The sequence below is a fragment of the Rhea pennata genome, chromosome 8 (genome assembly GCF_028389875.1).
Source record: "Rhea pennata isolate bPtePen1 chromosome 8, bPtePen1.pri, whole genome shotgun sequence".
Classification (NCBI taxonomy): Eukaryota; Metazoa; Chordata; class Aves; order Rheiformes; family Rheidae; genus Rhea; species Rhea pennata.
In genome coordinates, this window is record NC_084670.1 from 23,657,586 (window position 1) to 23,664,379 (window position 6,794).

The following is a 6,794-nucleotide window of genomic DNA, read 5'->3' on the forward strand; positions in this document are numbered from 1 at the left end:
AGAAGTTCCACCTGAATACAGGGAAAAACTTCTTCACTGTGGGGGTGACAGAGCACTGGACCAGGGAGGTTGGACTAGATCTCCAGAGGTCCTTTTCCAGTCTCAACCATTCTGCAAGGCAACGAAAAAAGAGCTTGACCACAACCTGTGCATGTTTTGTGAATACAGCATCTGTATCTATCACAGTGACTTCAGCTAGCCTAGGGCTATCAGCAGATGGGCATGGTAGTCTGATCAACTACAGAATATATCTTGCCTGCAGAAACCCCTAGAGTAAACCCAGTATCAGTTATCTTGCACATTATCAGAACAGATAGTTTCACTCATAGAAGTGGTCTTATTCCACCTCTGGCAAGGCAATCTTGCTAGAGCTATATTCACAGTGGGACACTTTGTTTTGGCATTTCCTTGCCAATGAAGGGCTCTTGATACAAGACGACCAGACAATACCCAACTGTCTTACACTGCCAAGTTGTCCACTTCTGCTAGTGACCACATGAGTTCAGCTACAATCAGGCCCATCTCCTCTCAATACCTTGAGTTCAGAAAGGACTTTAACACTGTGTTTTCAGAATGGTATATGGACAGTCCAAGGAAATGCAAAAGCATGAGGGTAACTCATATTAGAATAAATTATTCTGAGCCACCTTTGCCAGTAAAGAGATAGAAGCCCAGTTCTCTCAGGGTTAAACAAAGTGAAATGCATGCAGTAGAAAAATTAAAGCTGTTGAGCCATTAGATGACTCATAATTATATGTGCATAAATGTTCAAATTTTACTGGCAAAAGGTGCAAGTGTTAGTAATTAATATTAGGCGTTGCCAGTAAAGATTAAGCTTAGTTATCAGAACAGCGGTTGACCTCCTGCATCTCCAGATCACTACAAATGAGATTCTTTTCTCATTACACAGTTAAGTGTTCACATACAGCATCCTATTTCTGATGAATATAGCAGGCAGAAGGGGTATTTCTTACAGTGATTTCCCCACAGGTTTGAGGAGCCTGGAGTGGGGAGGAAGGAATTTAAACAACTAGCTGCTGACAAGTTGGTTTATACCATAATTACTATCATAAATTATTCTTACCTGAATATCCTGCTCTGTATTCCATCTATGAAAGGACTTTTTATTATTGTTTGGACTGAACATTTGAACTACTTAATATATCATTTACATACCACACAGTGTAATTCCTGGTCTAGTTTTCCAGAAGACCTCTAAAGATTTAGGGGAAAATGCATAATACTGTTCTCCACAAGACAGTGGCAGGCTGTAACTGAGAAGCAGCAGAGTCCTTTGTGGCAGCACAACGCACACTGCAAAGAAGCCCCGTCCCAGGCACACAGCCACCACGCGCTCCGCACCTCCCGCCAGCTCCACCACTTCCCAAAGAGCCTCTGTTCATACCCACCCACCCACCGCCTCTGCGTTAACACAGTGCTCTTGCCAAGGTGCGTTCAGCTGACATTTGTGGAAATATGCGAGTTATTTACAAATATGTAAACTAGGAAAAGCAATTAATCCACACAGCCCATCCAAACCTGCCAGTTATGCTTGAACGACCTGGCTGCTCAACCCTTTCACCCTGTTTTGCTGCAGCATTAGATCATCCAGAAGTAGGGGAAAGCGGGATGCACATCACAGAAACACAAATAAAAATGAACTTTTCCCTCATCTACATACCAGAAAAATATTTTAGAGTGAAAAGGGAGAAAGTTGTATTAAACATACTAAACTATTTGCTGAATTATTAATCATACAAAGGCCAAAGAACACATTCTTGAAATACTGCATTTTTAATTAGTTGGCTGAAAAGAAATGTCTCATGGTTAGTTTGCTCTAAGACCCACTTTCATTTAGGAATGAGGATTTCTAAATAACAAAGATAAATTGTTTTCCAATTACATAACTTGTAATTCACCATGCATGTGGGCTTATAGCTATATCACTATCACTGTTTCTGGAATACTCCTAGTAAGCGCATTACTGAAAGCAGCCCTTGCAGCCAAAGCAGCTCTAGGGGTTCGGAAAGTTTAAAGGTCATTCCTGGCTTAGAGTGGGAATGTAATAGTTCCTCCTCACACAATATTTTTGAAAGGCTGTTTCTGAGTACCCTTCACAACTATTTTCTTCAGAGATGATGCGAGACTTGCTACATCTTTGGACAGCTAAGCAGTGGAACGGCTCATTAGCAGTTCCTCCAACTCCTACCACAGAGCTACAGGCAGGAGCTAGGTTTGTAGGTTTGTCTTATTCTTGTGTCAGGAAGAGGTGCGCTACACCTTCTTAGATAACAGCCTGCCCAATATCGATGCTTTCAGCTGCAGGGGTTTTAAGAAAAGCTTCTATTTCTACACAAACAGAATACAGTCTGCCAGTCAAACACATATTTGCTTTTTTGTTCTCGTTTTGTAAAAATTTCAGTTTCAGAAGAATACAGTAAAAATTTAGTTTGTCATATATGTAGATATTTACCAGCTGCTATTCATGCCCCTCGGGGAGGGATCCCAAGTTGGTCCTGCTTTGAGCAGGGGACAGGGAACGCAGTGAAGTGTTTGCAGCATTGCTCACAGAAGTCATTGAGCTTGCAGTGTGCCCTGCAAGACTCTTAGGAACAGTTATTTAGTAACAGTACAGTATTATAAAATAAGTTGCAAGATGCCAGTCATCAGAAAAGCATATAGAGCATTACCACCTGCCTTGGCAAATTGAGATTAAAAAGTTATATATATTTGGTACATGAAAGCACACAGACAGTAGATAACCCACTTTTTCTGCAAGTTTGGTGAAAAAGTCATCTACTGAAGTTTTACCTCTTTGTTGGTTTTTGTTTTCTCCCTTTTGTTAGTAAGCTTTTCCAGCTCAAGAGCATGGGCCGGATTTGATGACAGAGACATGCCCGGTGCTAGGAGCTCACCGCAGGGGACAGGCACAGCCACAGACCCACGCAGCAACACAGGATGGGAACACACAGCGCTCCCTCCACGGGGCATGAGCACACCAGCACCCCACTCTTTTAAACAACATGCACTTTCCCCTGACAAATGGCTCTGATCTTTACAAATTTATTAGCTCATCAGAAAAATACAAGATAAACTAACTGCCCTTTCCCCCTTCCTATCAAATGAGGGGTTTGGTCTTCAGCTAGCAGTTTGGACACTAGCTTGTGGAACTGATACCAGTTTCGAGTATGGCTCCATAAGAAAGTTTTGAAGCCTGGACCTCAAATGCCCAGACTCGCACCCTTATGGGCACAGGAACTATAGAATGAAAGACTAATACTAAAATTGTGAAGAGCTATCTGCTCAGTCATTTTTTTCCCTTGACCTTTATGAGCATAGCTACATAAATGATATAATAGCCTTTATTTTAAAAGCTTTTTCTCATTAGCGTCTACACTTAGTTCTATAAATCACCCAGCTGTACATGTGACTGCACCCTGCCATACATCTCCAAATACAGAAATGGACAAATGAAGCTGTTACCGACCAACACTGTTTGACATTTTAACCCATACATTAATAACTTTTTAATTATATATTTGCTATGATTTCTGATTAAACCAAAGTTACCTTGAATAGCACATAATAAAATCAAACAACAGCATTATTCACATTGTTCCCAAGTGTGGAGAAATGACTAGTTCCTCACATTTGTGATTGAAGTCCATCTTCCTTTAAGAAAGAGTAAAAGCAAGCCTTTCCAGATACTCTCCTGATAATTTCTGTGACTTGCTCTTCCCTATCTCCCTTAGACTCTACAGGAGAGTTTCTGTACCTTCTTCAGGTAGAAGATCTAGCAGTGGGTATGTGGTTGGACCTGCTCTCTTTACAAAGGTCCAGCACAACTAGAAAGATGGGAGATTATGGTCAAGTTTTGTTCTTGTGAAAGTAGTATGACAAAAATTCAAGTATCATCCTGCTAAGTATAGATTATCCATAGCCAAACACCATTATGAGAAATAATGAAGAACAATGTAGGCAGTAATTTAATTTTCTTCATCTGCTCTGGCCTTGTTACTGCAAAAAGATGACACTCAGGCCTCTCTCGTCGGTTCAAGCCATACAGCTTCCATTTCACTCATTTCCAACAAGTACTCCCCATGAAGCCACAGCTTATTTCTAGAGATACCTAAAAGAAAAAGCATGAAGAAAAACTGACTGTTTTTCTGACACAACCACAACACTGAAAGTTTCCTGATCCAAAAGTCTCATTTGAATCTTTTATCATCTGAAATACACAACCAGCTGTATTAAACACAGTTACAATCACTTTTGTTCTCATGGGTCTGTATTCTTGTATTTCACTGCAATGAAGAACACAGCCATTGCCTGTTAAAGTATAGGGACTAGTAATTCACAAAAAAGCACTTTTCATATATGCAACAATTCTTTCTCCTATAAGGCTGTCAGAGCTCTCTGTCACTACTTAGTAATATAAAGCCACTCAGCTGTTTAATTCTTCACAAGATGCAATGAAGAGTTCTTGCTAGGAAGAGGTTTTATTTACTGACTTAGAGGAGACTAGACGCAAGACAAGCAAATACAGACTAATAAAAGGAAGGAAAAAATTGTGCTTGCTCAGCATTAATTTATGTTTTAAAAGCCTCCTTCATTCAAAATAATTGGGATTTTACTATTCCTGCAGCTGCCTACTTAGACCTAGTTAGTATAACACTGACTTTGGAAGACAGGTAGTTACTATGATTCATTTTTGAGTTAACACAGAAAAAATACCCATAATATAGAAAACATTGGACACATGGAATTAACAGTCCTTTGCATACCAGAGCAGTCATAGCTAGACCAGCTGTAGCACGCTGGCTTGCTGGGACAGCAGAGCTGTCTGTGTGCAGGGACACGGCACAAACGCTGCTGCCGACAACTGCTACAAGAGGAATAGCAGCTTTCCTACCACCACTTCCACCCTTCAACCTGCTACTACAGCTAAGCTCCCTTTTGCTCCTGAATTCATGAGTGAATTTCTGAGGGAGAGAATCAGCCATCAACAACCCAGATTTTTTTTTCCCCCCTTTTTCTCTGAGGAGGCAAAAGTAAATTCCCCCATTTGTTTATCAAAGCTGCTTGGTTTCATGACTTCAAGGGAATCGCAAACAAGTTTTATTTTGTCACTTCTCCTTTCCTCCCAGAGCCCATCTTCAAGCTGAATGGCAGGAAACCATCAATGCCTTGATGAACAAACTGTCAATCAAAACATTCATACATTTGGTCACCAGGATATTCCTTAGCCAGAGGCACACTGTGCAAGGATACAGCATGCAGTAACCCTGTCTACACTGGATTAGTGATCAGATCCCCAGCGCTATGTTTTCCATGTATCCCTAAAACTACTGATAAAACCCAGTTCTCACAAGAGTAATATCTTCTGTTTCCATCCCTCATTCTGCCATTTAAGGCACGCTGATGAAGTCATTTGTCAGGCAGTTTTATTTCTACTGAGTCATTTCTAGCATGATAAGTGCTGATCATAGTGACACATTTTGCAATATAAAATATTCAATTAAGCTGCAGACAACATTAATGGTGATTAGAGAACAACAAGAAGGACAGCTAGAAGCAACTTATCCGTGCTCAAGTTTAGTGGCCCCTTTATTCCTTTTCAGGGAATATGAAGGAGCAGATTAATCAGAAAACATAGCCATATGTTTACAGATTTTTTTTAAAAAGTAATCAAATTTCCACAGTCAGAAAGCACTGGCAAGTTGATGCTTGATTTTCTCAGTACCCTAGCTCACAAAATCTTGCATTCATAATAAAACCACAGCAAACTGGTAGAGCTCTACCAATCTCCACAGCTCCAAGGGACAACGCAAGCAATATACTGTATTACTCCCAGGATGTATTCAGTGTCCTGGAAAACATTCAGATTGAAATGTACTGATCTAGGGTGACTGGGCTCAGAGTGGGACAGAAAGGCAGGTGCGCAAGCAAAGCATCAGAAACCTACAATAAAATATCAGTGGCTGGCTTATGTTTTCACGTGAAAAGATGCTAAGTACAAGACACTCTTCATGTAAGATGTTTGACTGAAATAGCTCTACCATTTATAAAGAGACTTATAACTTGAAAGTGATTTGTTCACACAGGCTTCATTAAGGGGGAGATGGGGCAGGATGAACATAATGATGAGAAGAACTTTATATTAATGGATTGAGAGAGACAGTTTCGTGAGTGACGATACAACCAAACTTATTCATTTTTAATCATAATGTGTTAACCTGTGGTAGAGAAGGCCAAAGTCAGCAAAGCATTTAAGGAAGTCTTCAAGGCAAAGCAGACAGACAGCCATGCTGCTTTAAATGAGATCAGGTGGTGTCTGGAATTAAGCATGAGCTTTACACATTGTTAGAATGGAGCCTTAACATTGGAGAAGCAGAAATGCAGGAAATCCAGATTTAACTCACATCTTATTTTAAGAGACAATGCTGTATCATTGCAGAACTCAGAAAAAAAATGTTTCCAAAAAAGTTTTTACATTCATCTGGAATGAAGACTGCAGGCCTAAGTTTAGGCATTTTGTTTGTAGAGAGCAACTTTGGAATAGGATGGTCTGACCATGTGTTTCTTAACACTACATGCTTGAACAGCAGCCACGGTGCCCCAGTAGATTATGCAGAACAAGGATTTTGACCCAGTTCTGGCATGACTGTTGTTTAAAGCTTAGCCTATAGCCAACTGTCCTGCTTTTACCTCTTTCCCTTTCCAAGGCATTTGTCTTTTTTGGATCTTTTCCTACAAAAATTTCAGTCCACATATACAGCTACAAACCCATCCTG